Source organism: Ostrinia nubilalis, chromosome 21 (assembly GCF_963855985.1).
Source record: "Ostrinia nubilalis chromosome 21, ilOstNubi1.1, whole genome shotgun sequence".
In the NCBI taxonomy this organism is placed as follows: domain Eukaryota; kingdom Metazoa; phylum Arthropoda; class Insecta; order Lepidoptera; family Crambidae; genus Ostrinia; species Ostrinia nubilalis.
The window spans coordinates 11,008,363-11,023,077 of record NC_087108.1 but is presented as its reverse complement, the minus strand read 5'-3'; the positions used below and the strand labels follow the sequence as shown (position 1 = coordinate 11,023,077).

Here is a 14,715-nt window from a genome sequence, read left to right as displayed (position 1 = left end):
CGACTTTCTTTTTATAGGTTGGAGTTGGAGTAAACTTACTAAACCCCTTTCAATGAAAACGTGAAATAGAAACTCTATCAAAGTTTTTTAGGAAAATCAATAAATTCTCACGTTACCGGAATGAAAACAAATTAATATGCTTAAGGTAGTAATAACTTTAGTGTTTTTGTAGTTAGAAGACCGAAAGTTGCGAGGTAAAGCTAGATTACCTACATGAACAAATAATTAACTCTGTTTCAAAACCTCTGGGTGTTAAAGAGTCCCTCTAACCATTCAAACACCGAGGCGAATTCCAGCTCAAAGAGAATTCCAGGTATTCCAAAACACAGACAGGTTGTGGAATATTCCATTTCCGTCGTATTTGCAGAACAAATAGGAAAAACAGGCGATTGTCGCGCATATAAAGTTTTCAAACGCCCGCTGTGTGCCGACCGTCTGGCTAATTAATAGGTAATGAAACGCCATTGTTTCTGGTACAGACCAGTTGGGGGCATAGAGTCTTCTGCTGAGGTAGAGCTTTTGGAAGTACTTACTGGTGCTTTCTAAAAAACTTACGTACCATCGGCAATAGTGTTAACTATCCATTTCCTGTCATGTCGTCTCGTTCTATCGCAAAAAATCACCATTTGATGAGAGCGAGAGCAAAAACGGAAATGGATAGTTAAGAGTGTGGCCGTGTGTACATACCGAAATGACATCTTTTTGTAAACCTAAACGTATTGAAAATTGCAAGAGTCCAATTTCTAAGTATTTATACATACACTAGATGGACCGATGAACTTCGTACCAACCGAAACCCACAGCAACGCCACCTACTGGGTCCAATTTACGGCTTTTTCTAATTTACAAGACGTGAATATAGAGGATTTGACCAAGACTCTCCCACCCGGAGGGTCAACCCTCCGGGTGGGAGAGTCTTGGTCATTGAATAGGGTGCGAACTTAATGCAATATGGCATTACCTTCCAGTGAACCTTAAAGCCAAACTAATTTATCCCCTTGACTAAAAACAATGTTAATTATTAGGTACAAACTCTGAGATCAATTACTATCAATTGCTATGAACCTATCTATATGTATGTACTAGCTGAAGAAATATGTAGAGGCGGCTTTTAGCTCAATAACTTGTCTGTGTACCACATTACACCGCCTTCATTTTGAAAATTTGACAAGCGGTATAACTAGATGAATTGCCTGCCAACTTTAATGGTCATTAATAAACTAAATTGATGTTTTGTCAGTTACAGTTATTGGTACGATAACCGCACCTATGTTTGTACGTAGTGTAATGGGTAGAAAATTAATTTTAGAGGGTAATAACCAGTGTTTTACTATGCTAATTTTTGAAAAGTAACAACCATTGTAATGATGTTTTGCTGTTTAATTCAAATGGCAGGTAAAATGAACAAAGGAATTAGAATTAGAATATGATATGTAGTTCATATGAAGACAGGAATTTTTAAAATATTAATTAGTAGGTACATTACTTACGAATAAACCTGGTACAGCCTCTTACTTCATGTCAAGTTTCACACTGTAGAATTTAATGTAATTTTATTAGATGCGATTTTTCAACAAGGATATACGAGTATAGTAAAGGCTGACGTCACCAGAACTGTCTAGTTTAGATCGATGTAGTAGCCATAGAATTAAATAAATTAAGAGGAAACAAATCTATGAAAGCAAGTGAACTTCCATCAAAACCGCTTTTCCTGGAGTAGCTAATCGTACCGTATAATTTTCATTCTTTTTTCACCGTAAAAAGAAATCATTCGCATTCGTGTCCATACCTGTAAATATTCCTCGCTATAAATCTCCACCGCCATCTTGAAAGTGCATTTTCCCCGTATCTAGGTGGGTAATATTCCGGCTGGCAACATTTGTCATCATTCCGCGCGAGTGGCAACACTAAGGCTGAGCACACACTTGCGGTGGGATCAAGTTTGTGCGTTAGAAAGATTTATTTTGGGGTTCGTAAGGCATTATATGGTGCGATGAATCCGGTAAACGTTGATTAGCTCATAAAGGTTGGTTCTGTAGAATTTAATGTAATTTTAAAAGTAGATGTGATTTAATCTATCGTGCTATTATACCTACTTGCAATTTAGTACCTAGGTTATAGGTACTTTTATTAGGTGATAGTAAGCGAGTTTTCCTATTTATTAGAATAATGAAAAGGTAAAAAATATATTTTCATATCGGCACTTTATGAAGGTCTTACTTACAGTTACACAGTTTTTGTGCCAGCATCCAGAGCCTTCAACGTTTTCATGATTGCAAAATTGTTTCTTAACCAAGCTGCATCTAAAGCGGTCAATCGAAACATCACATCGTGTAGTCTCTTTATTTTCTTTAGTTTCTTTTTTTTCTTAGCTTTAGGGCACTCTTACGGCTCTGTTTACGATAATATGATATTATTAGTAAGTACTAAGGAGTTTGTTCTTGTATGTCCGTTTTTTCTGCAAAATTCGTTAAAGACTAAGACCCGTATTCACAAACATTACTATGAGGTCTCATAGTGCGCGTAGACGCACAGGGTGACACACGAACCAATCATAGAACCTATCAACTCTATTCAACGCTGTGCGTTTGATTTGCTACTTCACTTAAGCAAGCATCGTTTGTGTCGGTGTGACTTATTCTCAAACTTTCCATAATACATTTCTTTTACGAAAAGTTTACTCGATAGTGTTGCTAAGTTACACTACCCACTAAAATTTGAAAAAACCCCCAGGGCAAACTTGACCTTCACTGGTTGGGTTTTTATTGGCGGTCAAGCTAAAGATCCCGCTACACAGGCGCTGCAGCGGTGGGAACGAGAGGTGGGAATAGTTCCGTACCCACTAAAATTATGTAAAAGTTCATAAATTATTTACACTCAAATTCAAAGACTGCTTAAGAAACTTTAGAAGCTTTAGAGTCATTGTTTAGTAATGACATTATAACATTATAACTGGTAAGTTTCCACGAAAATCTTTGACTTTGTTATTTGACCCGTAACTCTACTATTGTGTATTTTCCCGTATTATTCTAAGTTTCGTAATTAAAACACTGCTACAATGCAATGGCTGTAATATAAAATAATTTAAAAGCTTCCTTGAAAGGAATTCTTCGAGTTTCCCACCGTAAATTACACTTCAAAATTAATTTTCCAGACATTTTGTGCGCTTTTGCGGTAGGAGAAAGGTGAGAAAATATTGTAGGGAAGTACAAAGATATTTTGCCGGAAAATTTATAGGTTATCGATATTTTGAAAATGTCCTGTAATTGAAATATGTTATTACAAACATTGACGGCTTGGTAGTTCATATACACCGTGAAATTTTAGTGGTTGTTTTCCCGCAGTAAAACGATTCATCTTACTAGTACAATAGATTAAAAAGGAAGTTTTTTTTAATTCAAAATAAAAATTAGCCTGTACGGAGCGTGTGCGATTCAGTTTATGCTGTAGGTATTATGGTATTAATTAGTGCGAGAGCTTCTTTTACTTCGTGAGGCAGGCAGTATCCAAATACGTCACATTTTGTAAAAACGTTTCTTACGCTGTCGAGTTCATGATATTTTTTTGATTAGTTGAGAACATTTTTTTTTTAAATAACTCGCACGATTCGATAGTATGTACTACTAAAGGTAAATCATTCTGCCGCGGGAAAACAACCACTAATATTTCTGGACGTATACTGGTGTATACTGGACTAACGATAGGTGCATTTACGGGTTTGATTCCCGCAAGCAGCGAGTTGAGCAAAAATAGTTTTGATATTTTAGAATACAGGTAGGTATAAAATATACAAACTTACCGAAGAGGCACGTGTCTTGGAAGATGTCTTTTACCTGTAAAATAAAGATTTATAACATACATTTCAATGTTACATAATATTTTTATTTGTTAATTTTATGATAATTAATTACGTGTATGTAGACAGGTGAGGTATCAAAAACGAAGGCACACCTTTATCAGTTGATTAAATAAATAAGACGAATTTATCTTCACACAAGATTTTGCTGGTTTATTCATATACATTATAATTGTCGACGCTTTGTAATTTCTATGTCTTCAAGTAGCTTAAATCATAATTAAATAAATAAATCTAACAACAAAGCATTTTACTATAGGTAAGTAGAGTAGACCATACATCGGCTTTAACATTTTTCTTGCTAATTATCACCTATCGCAACTACAGACGATGTCACGGCAAATCCTCTCACTAGATGAACAGACGATCTGGCGGGAAGTGCCTGGATGCAGGCAGCGCAGGACCGATGGTTGTGGAAATCCTTGGGGGAGGCATTTGTTCAGCAGTGGACGTCATTTGGCTGAAACGAACGAGCGAAGATTCACAGTGTTTATCTTAGGCTGAGCTACACCACCTAAATTTAACAGTAACTATAACAATAACCCCAGCCACCATATTACTTTAGTTTTAACAAACGTCAAAAATCTGTCAAACCCCATACAAAAACATCGGTTAACGTTATAGTTACGGTCAAAGTTAGGTGGTGCAACTCAGCCTGAATGTACGGTCGTCTGGGCACTGTATAATCCAGCAAGATCCATCGCAGTACTCTGTCGCAAATTTTATTACATATTTCCGCTTCAGCTGGTCAAGGTTGGTCGTTCAACTACATCTAGAGTATGCAATTTAGATGAACGTTGCTTGCGGTTGAAAGTCAAATTTACAAGGAGACGGTCTTTTAAAAGCATTGATTTTCTACATGAATTGGAAGGCACAAGTACCTCTAGTACTTACCTATTATCATTTTAAAAATTACTCTCTATAATTATTACTCACTAATAGATATAAATGTACCTACATTTTAAGTACCTACTAGGAAACACAAAAGTATTTTATATCTCGTGCGCTTGACAGCCAGATGTAATTGAAATTTTTTTTCATAGTTTTTTTATGGTTTTAGTGGGCAGTAATTTTCATAGTTCTACTTAATTATACGTTTTTTAGATGCAGAGTAATGCACAGTTAACAACAGATCAGTCTATATTTTTACTGTAAAATCGAATTTAGGTAGGTAAATTAAATGCCACGGCATAAAATTAAATGCTTGATATGCCTGTACACGATGCATAATTCATGGTATAATCTGAGCACGTGCAAATTAATCCCCATCGCGGTTCATGACGGACGACCTTAAGCCCGGATCCTGCGGTATGTGCTCTTTGTTTACTATTTAACTCTTTTTCCCTTTATTACCCTCTTTTTAGGGTAAAAGGAATAAGTCCCGGATGAACCGGAGAATCCGGATAGTACTCCGTTTTCCATCTGTCTGCACATTTACCTAAGACTCCCCGCAGATTAAATATTTTTAGTCGGCCGACAGTGGGCCCGATTCTAATTTGTATGATTAAGAATCGGCCGATACAATGTGCCCACTTTCGCATTTACTGATTAACAGCCCAACCCAACTATCGGCCGACAAAAGTCTGCCGATAGTCGGGTTGTTCAACACTGTGCGTTCGATTTTCTGCTTCACTTAAGGCAAGCATTGTTTGTGAATACGGGCGTTAGGCTGGGTTACACGTTACCATCTAAAGGCTTCCACAGACCAAACGCGGGTCAGAAGCAGTGCGAGTCAGTTGCAGCGCGGCTGAGGCAGTGCAGTTTCAAAGCAGTTGCAACGCGGGCGGTTGTCAAAAATTTAAATATTCGAAAACCGCGCCGCCTCATTTAATTTTGTCGTTCGGCAGTTGCAGTGCGGCGCGGTTGGAGCGCGGGCCCGCGTTTAAATTTGGTGTGACATACTTCAAAGAGTTTCTTGTATTACAACTTGCGCGGGCCCGCATTCAAACTGCGCTGCTACTGCAATGCGTTTAGTCTGCCCAAGGCCTTACTCTGACTTTAACAAACGTCAAAAATCTGTCAATCTCCATACAAAATATATCGGTTAACGTTATAGTCATAGTTAGATGGTGCAACTCAGCCTAATCAAGAGAAACCTATTTCAATTCAACCATTGTATTATGCAAGTGTTTGGTTTGTTGCCTAATTCAAAGCCAGACTTAACAAAATCCAAGACTGATAGCTTGAGCTGCCAATAACATTATTCAGTTTAAGTTTAACAAGTTTGTAACGATCTACGTCAAAACTTCCAAAATTAGTTCAACCATTTTGAAATTCTGTTATCTAATCACGCGGTAGCGTGCCCAGCCATGTTCCGAGAAAAAAGAACAGGGTTGCTTACCATGAGTTTACGTTAAGTGTGCTCGCTAGCGAGAAATCTATGAAGATTTTATTTCTTGAAAGTAGCCGCTAGGGGCGCTGCAAATATGTCATACATTTGATGTAATTTTTTTACACAGTCGCTAGCGAACACACCTAACTCATGGTAAGCACACTGACGCAGCAGCCGTGTGTTACACGATCCATTTTAAGCTACTTTTGTCTCCTTTCGCAACTAGAATAGAAACCTAGACATAAAATGGCAATGCCAGATTTTGTATGGAAGGTGGCGTCTTTTTTTTTCGCGCGGCCATCGACCAAACTTTGTTTTTTTTTTATTACAAAATAGTGTAATAATCCAAACTTACTACAAAATGTATACCTCTAAACTCAATCTGAACTGAGTTACGAGTGTTAGAAGTCTGATGATTTTACATACTAGATTTGCTTTTTGCGCGTAAGTTTTGTAAGAAATTGCAACAAAATATTGCGCTATATTTTTTTGCGCTGATTCTGCTCCACACTGATGTCTGGAGCTTTTAATGGATGGTATTGTTTGTTTATACATACAATGTCACTATTTTGTTGCAATTTCTTACAAAACTTACGCGCAAAAAGCAAATCTAGTACCTATGTAAAATCATCAAACTTCTAATGCTCGTAACTCAGTTCAGACTGAGTTTAGAGGTATACATGTCATTAGTAAGTTTGGTTTATTACACTATTTTGTAATCAAAAAAATAAGGTTTGGTAGATGGCCGCTCGAAAAAAAAAGACGCCAATTTCCGGCATTGTCTTTTGGCACTATCAAAGCCTTAGCTTGTCTACGTAAATACCTATATTTGTCTCTGTTATTTTTCTAATACATATTTGGTTTTTTGGTAACAAATAGCCATCTTGAAATTAGCACCAAATGACGTCCACTGCTGGACAAAGGCCTCTCCCAAGGATTCCACAAAACCTGATGATTTCCGCGACCTTTACCAAATCCGCGGTCTACCTAGGGAAGCTTGCCCCCACTATGTGTTTCTGCCCCATAAACTAGATCGCAAAATTATTTTGTCGGCGAAGCTAACAATGACGCATATTGTTATATTAAACTTGGCTCTTAATTCACATATTTTTGATAGGATCAACTTTGAAACGGCCGGGCCTAGAGTTATGGATACAAGCTGACATGCGCGAACAATATTAAAAGATTAATTGTATTTGCATTTCGTTTCGTTCGCGATAAAAGTGGGAATTATGCGAGGGCATGCCGTGCACGTGCGTGTTTTTATAACTGTGTGGTCGCAAGCGTAGCGGGGAGCTGAGCGTTAAAGGTATCAACCCGAAAAGGGATCGTAACCGTATCAACTCGATTCGGTCAGTATTCTTTGTATGCAACTCCATACTGCAACGCACACTGCACCGTAACGTAAATGCCTCGTCTCGTGGTAGACAGCTCACGAAAGGCGATACGAGGTGGAATTGTGTAAAGCAATCCTAATCATTTGACAGTTCATAACGTGCGATAAAGTCAATTAAACAAAGCGTTTGACAGAATAATCGTACGTTATGAACTGTCAAATGATAACGATTGCTTTACACAATTCCACCTATGGTGTTGATCCCTTTCCGAGTTGATTAGTCTGCTATGACCTTAAGACTGGCTGGGGGTTAAATTGTTGCTAAAGCCTGGTCCGTGAGCACGTAGAATCCCGTCCAATGACCCCAAGCTACCCATCCTTATCGCTCGCGCGTAATTATATTGCTGTCGCGACTGTGCGACGCAACGCAACATAATTACGCGCGAGCGACAAGGATGGGCAGCTTGGGATCATTGTATCATATATAGGATCATAGTCGCCTTTTACAACATCCACAGTGAGTAAGTCGTAAGTTCTATTCTATCCAACCCGAACCACACGAAGTACAAGTACTAGAGTGTAAAAACGAGCTTTCCTAAACACATTCAATTATCTCAGGTCAGGAAACAACCTTAACATAATTTAATATGTTTACCTTTTTGTAACGTAAACCAGCGAAGACCTGTGTGAATATTAAGCAATGTTATAATTTATGAACAGGTAATTAAATTATGAAAAGTTAGCGTTACGAATTGCTAAGGCCCAGAACAGACGGTGAAACGCAACTGCAACGAAACTGCAACTGCTAGTTACTGTTGAGTTGCATCTAAGTTTCTGCCATAGTGTCCGCTGAGAGACCACACATGACGCGACCAGTTTGAAACTTTCAGTTTCAGTTTCATTCATCAGAATCATCAGAAAGTTGCAGTTTCGTTGCAGTTGCGTTTCACCGTCTGTTCTGAGCCTAAGTTGAAGTTGCCACATTTTTTAAAGTCAGAACTGACTATCGTTGTGGAAGAAATGCCTAAAAAGGCATAAAAGGCAACTAGTGAAGTAGACCTATTGGGTATATCCTTTGATAAATAAAAATAAATAAATAAATTAATGACCGAGCTTTCTAGCGAGTGCGTAAAAAAATCTATGACGATTTTAGTTCTTGAAAGTAACCGCTAGACGCTGTACGATCTGTCCATACATTTTATGTAATTTTTTAACGGTGCCGCTAGCGAGCACACCTAATGTAAACTCATAGTAAGCAAGTTGATTATGATGATGGTACGCGTACCTTTACTCCTAATATAAAAAGTTGACTTAACTTTTATTTGACGAGCAATGTGTATCACATTTTTCAACGCAGCATTTTAAATCAAGCTCGTAAGCACCATTTTGCCTGTCCACCGGCTAAAAAAGTTTCCGTCACATTTTTTGATGTAATTCCGCTAACTCCCTAAAAACGGGGTAAAATTCGCCGTCAAAAATTACACCCAGTTCGACAAAAACGAACATCTAACACAAAAAATACATTGTGTATTAAATGTATTGTAAATAAGTGGATTCTTTTGTCTTGATGACTTCGCAACAGGTAGTCTGAATTATGTGCTTTCAATTCTACATTATGGTTTGGCAATAAACTTATCTTCTTAACCTAGATCTTACTTTTTTTACGAAATTATTTCTTTGACATGATTACATTCATAGTTACCTTATTTATTTGCTTGGCTCCATTATTTCTAGATATTCAAGTTAAAGTAAATCACTCTTTATGCCAAACGAACTGATAATAACAGAAACATTATAAGTCGGTGGCAACATTAAATTGTGTTTCTTCAGCCATTATCGCCAGAAGACGATCTCTTCGAGAGACGACAGCTGCTTGAAATAAAACGAGAAAGATAAAAATATCGACCTATTGTTACCATTTCTTAAAACAATAGAGCCTGTTAAAAGGCTAGCCTATTTCCAGTTTTTTTGCTGTGGCAAGGTTCTGAAATAGCGCCATGCTCGGCGTAACATTTTTATGACTGCAATCCAGTGACTAGTCGAGGAAAAATGGGAAATATTTTTTGCGAGGACAAACTGCGTCGAAACTAGTGCTGCAATGATGTAGGCAGATTTATCGATACTATTGCGAACACTTAACGAGATGGGTAGAAACATGGAAATGAAGAATGCATAAAGGGGCACTGTTATCAGAAGTTTTACTATATTTTTAGTATTGTTTTTTTTTTCAAAGGCACATTAATTAATCTAAGGACATTTCCGATAGAATTAAAGTGTACCAACCAATGTCCAATACTATTGCTACAAGTTAAAATCGGGCTCCATTTTTGAGATCGACTATTCTACGAGTATAACGAATTTATCGATAGTTCTACAACCCTACAGTGTCCAGTTAAATCCTGATCCGATAAAGCAACAAAAGGCCGTAGTTCATGGATGAAAAATGTTAAAAATATGACAAAAATATCCCAGAGAGAGAATAATATTGCAAATTAATTAATAACTTATACGGCGTTAACTGCGCGCCAATTTGCAGTTAAAGTGCATTTTAAATAAAGTACATAATATTGTAGATTAATATTTATGATCATTTTGACATTTATGTAGATGGACACGTACAGGGTTCAATCATCATAATAATTTCAGCCACAGGACGTCCACTGCTGAACATAGGCCTCCCCCAATGACTTCCACATCGCACGGTTGGTAACGGCCTGCATCCCGCGCTTTTCTGCTACCTTTATAAGGTACAAGGGTGATTAATACGAGAGATATTAGTTTCGATAATAAATAAGATGGATTTATTGTTGAAAAATTATTTTTTTTTACCTTTTATTTATAACATTTGGCCTTCGTCCTTTTCTTTTTCAACTAAAATACCTAAAATAGTTGAAATCTCACGACGTCTCTTACGTAGTTAAAACAACACGTAGCGTCCCTAACTAGTTAGTATGAGCGCCTAGCATCGGACTTCACGCTCAGCTAATTCCATACAAACATTATGTGCTGTACAAGCTACAATTTATTTTCACTCCGATTTCAAAATTTATTTTACAGATCTTCTTGGTTTTAACTCAATCTTCTAATCGTTAACTTTAAAGACTAGAACAAGTTATATGTAAGCAATGTAAACTGTTTACACTTAAAACGTCATTGCTGTCGGAGCAATGTATTCTGTTTTTGGGCATATTGCTGCGACACTGGCCACGCCCCTTTTTCACATCTCCCTTTAGTTTTTGTCATCTGTGTTTATCTATGGGTCCCTTTTGTAGGAAAACTATAGCTTTTACTATTGCTTTTAAAAGAAGGGAGAAATGATAACTATACTTTGTTAACTGAAGGATTGTTAATCGCCTTGAGTGACTTTGAAGTAATAATGTTGCCGGTAATCCCCGTCATGGGAGCCCTGAAAGCCCCTTACGTCCTCACAAAGGCATACTAGTGTTGTCCAAGCTCGTATTTCTACGGATACGGATAACCGTAACCGTTTCAAGCCACAAGTATCCGGAAAATATCCGGAGTACTAAAGTAGCCGCTTGCAAGCCTTATTTACGGTCGGCCGTTTGGTGTAGTGGTTCAGAACGGACTACTATGCCGAGAGGTCCCGGGTTCGATTCCCGGCCGGGCAGAAATTGAAATGATGAATTTTAATTTCTGTGACGGGTCTGGGTGTGACTATGTATAATATGTATGTATTTAAAAAAAAAAAGTATATAAGTAGTATATCCGTTAAGCTAGCACCCATAACACAAGCATTAAGTTGCTTACTTTGGGGCTAGCTGGCGCTGTGTGAAATTGTCCAAAGATTTATTTATTATTTATTTATTTACAGCATGAATTTGAAATTTTAAACTAGCAAACCATTTCTTTGTTTTTAATCGGCCATACTAGTAGGATTATTAGGAATTACTAATGAAGTATTAAACGTATCTTAGTAAAAAAACTTATCTTTGTTCACATTCTGTACATTCACATTCATTAAAATTTGCAGAATCCTTATGAAATGGAAATTGTTATAAAAGATGTTATTATTACGCAGGTACAGTATTAATTTAATTTTTATAACCACTAGTAATTCTCCTTATAACATACGGTTACAGATATTGAGTCAGAACATCCCTATTTCGTTTTTAGTTTCATATAATCTCCTTAGGATGGCTCGCAACGGAATATGTGCTTTAAAATATGTTATTTTTATACTCCCCTCTTCATTTTGTTTTATGTTTTAAGCCTTCAATAATTTATGTTTTAAGCCTTCCTTTGAAATGGTTTTGCTTTAGCTTTTAGTTGAAACGGTTTTATTTATTCAATCGTATTAAAATAACAATAAGTATGATATAGGTATACTTAATTACTTTCAGGATGCTTGTTGCTGTAAATTATGTAGGAATGACTTTTTGTTTTTTGGTGATAGGATTTGAGTTGTTTCACTGCACGGCAAACTAAATATGGTATCATCTATGTAGCCGTTGGTTAGTTTCTGTTTTGCAATTAAAATGTAATCTGATATCGTATGTACATAAATAGTATCTATCTTTTATTTTCCACCAATCTTCGTGTAAAAGCTAGTGTTACATGAATTGTATTTTGAATTTACTTCAGATGGTAGTCGTTCATAAAAACAATAGTAATGTTACTTCTTACTTTTCTTAGACGAACTTTTGTAAACTGTGACTGACTCTACTCAAACGTCCGTATTCACAAACGATGCTTGCTTAAGTGGAGCATTAAATCGAACGCACAGCGTTGAATAGAGCTCTGTGATTGGTTCGTGTGTCACCCGGTGCGTCCACGCGCACTGTGAGACCTCATAGTTTGTGAATACGGGCGTAAGTGTCCTATCTGACTTTACTCTAGTGTCCAACAAAGTCTGACTTTCAAAACTAGTCCATAATCAAATTCAGAGACCACACAAATTATTATATTTTGTAGGTAACTACATTAGTAAGTTTTATTGGAACTTTACAGACACAACATCAAAGTTGCGTTAAGTCGTCACGTAGGACCTTAGGGGGCGCTGCGATAAGTCAGCTGTGCCCCAGACAGACTGAGTAAAGATCTAGATCTACAGAGGTATGTATAGTACTTACTCAAAGAAGGGTGGCGTAGGGCTGAACACACATGTAAGACACAAGACAAATGGCATTTTTAAGTTTATTTCGATGTCTGGTACTCATACTCATATTATCAAATTTTTTTTTATTTATTTACATTTATTCAATCTTTTTATGGTGACAGTAGCCCAAAAATGTCGGTGTTGGACTGACTGACTCGAGATTTGAGAAATGATTTCGAACCGCGCCACCGCTGAACTATTGTGGTGAATCTACTCGTACCACAAGCATAATTATTTAGCTTGCCACGAGTGGTTAATTTGCAAGTACAAATTACTAATATTATTTATGTCATTGACTATCTAGACAGTAGATACAATAATATTGTTCTGGCTCACCGGTGAGCCACGTAGCGTAGATGTTAGAAAAGTAAATTAATAAATAAAACTTACATTGTGACAACCCTAGCGTATACAGCCCTCCAGCGCACGTTCTGCGATTTATCTATTAACAGATCAGAGATTCGTTTCACAGCACATCTGCACAATGCACAGACTTGTGCATTCATAGCCCACATACGTACCAGGTGGATACCAAATTGTGGTATACATCTGGTACTTGTGTGAGTACCTACTTTAGATAGGTACCTAAATACTATGGCCTTTGTTCAACTGTACAAAACAGATTTTTGTTACAAAGTAGCATCTTTTGTAACTTACATAAGATGTCGTTTTATGTGCTGTCGTGCGTACGATAAATTACCAAATAATTTAGAATTTAAATACTCGTGTGTGGCCGTAACGTGCTTACAGCGTTAACCTTTAGCTACTGAGGTGGATTTAATTTCACGTAAACACTGACGTGGGGGCCTGAGAGGCCCGTACATATGTGTACTTATATTTAAAAATATATATTCTTTTTAGGGTTTTATGCTTAATAATTATAAATACTGGTTATATTTAAATACAATAAAACGATTTTTATGTAAATTATTTGTTAATAAGTACGTATTATTTCAATATTTAGAAAACATGTAACATTTTTGGCAAAAATTTCATGAAATCATGATTCACAAAGTTATCATGTTAATATTTATAAATTCAACAAATCAACTTAGAATCTTAATTTTCAATAGTCTTTTTAGCTAATGATATATCAGTAATCCTAATATGAAATAGGGGGAAAACAATTACACACATCAAATAGTGCGAATTAAACACAGTCTGGATAAACATGTTTTGCTCAGTGAAGGAAGCCATACATGTTTTTAAAATGTAGATTTCATTTAAATCTTCAAAATACATGTGTGGCACTTGGTTTCATCGTTTAAATCTTGATAGACAGGTACAGGCTTATCATTTCCTAGAATACGTGCCAAAAACTACTGTTCTTCTATTTTTCGTTAAATGCTGGTTATTTTTACTTCCGAGATACCGCTTTCTCTCGGACGACGTACTGTAGGCTCCATATTATAGATTTTTTAAAATTATTTCAAGAAAAGACGACAACTAAATGAAAACTATAGACAAAAAAAGTTACGCCAATACTGAGGTGGGGGCCTGAGAGGCCCACAAGAAACTTTAAAATTAAATTACCTACTGAAATTGCGCGTGCAATCACGTGCACCGTCGGCGCAATGTAACTCGAAGGTACTAAAAGATTCGGGTGTGTCGTGCACGTGGGAGAGGAGAAATTCATAAATTGGACTTTTGCAAGGCCTGAGAGGCCCCCACGTCAGTAGTTAAAGGTTAAAGCTGATGTGCACGTAAGGTAAATAAGTAGGTAACTAAATTGTTGCTTGGGCTTGTCACTTGACAAGCAGTTTCATAGTAAACAAGAGCTTGACGTTTAGAATTAAGATAAAATTTAGTTAAATACTTTACTTAATACGTGTCAATCAGAGTGTCGAGACGAGTCTTTGAAACTATTTTAGGCTTTACTTTAACCGTAACTATAAACATAACCAGTGTTGATGTATGGAGTCTGACAGACTTTTGACTTGTTAAAGATCCTTTATATTTATTACTTATTCGCCAAAACTCACAACCTTGTTGTCAGACAGTTATGGTTCACAAATAACTGTCAATTAAATCCAGTCTTAACGTCCTTCTAAGAACGGAGTCATATTTCTTTTCAT

The 14,715-nt window shown here is 36.8% G+C and overlaps 1 protein-coding gene across 1 annotated transcript in view; it reads right to left on the bottom strand.

The window, feature by feature from the left end:
• LOC135082489 (uncharacterized protein CG3556) overlaps positions 1 to 14,715 on the bottom strand; it is a 144,747-nt gene that overhangs the window by 82,068 nt on the left and 47,964 nt on the right. Inside the window, exon 2 of the mRNA XM_063977284.1 lies at positions 3,800 to 3,833. The gene's annotated coding sequence lies outside the window, so the exon portion shown is untranslated. The remainder of the gene's footprint in view (positions 1 to 3,799; positions 3,834 to 14,715) is intronic.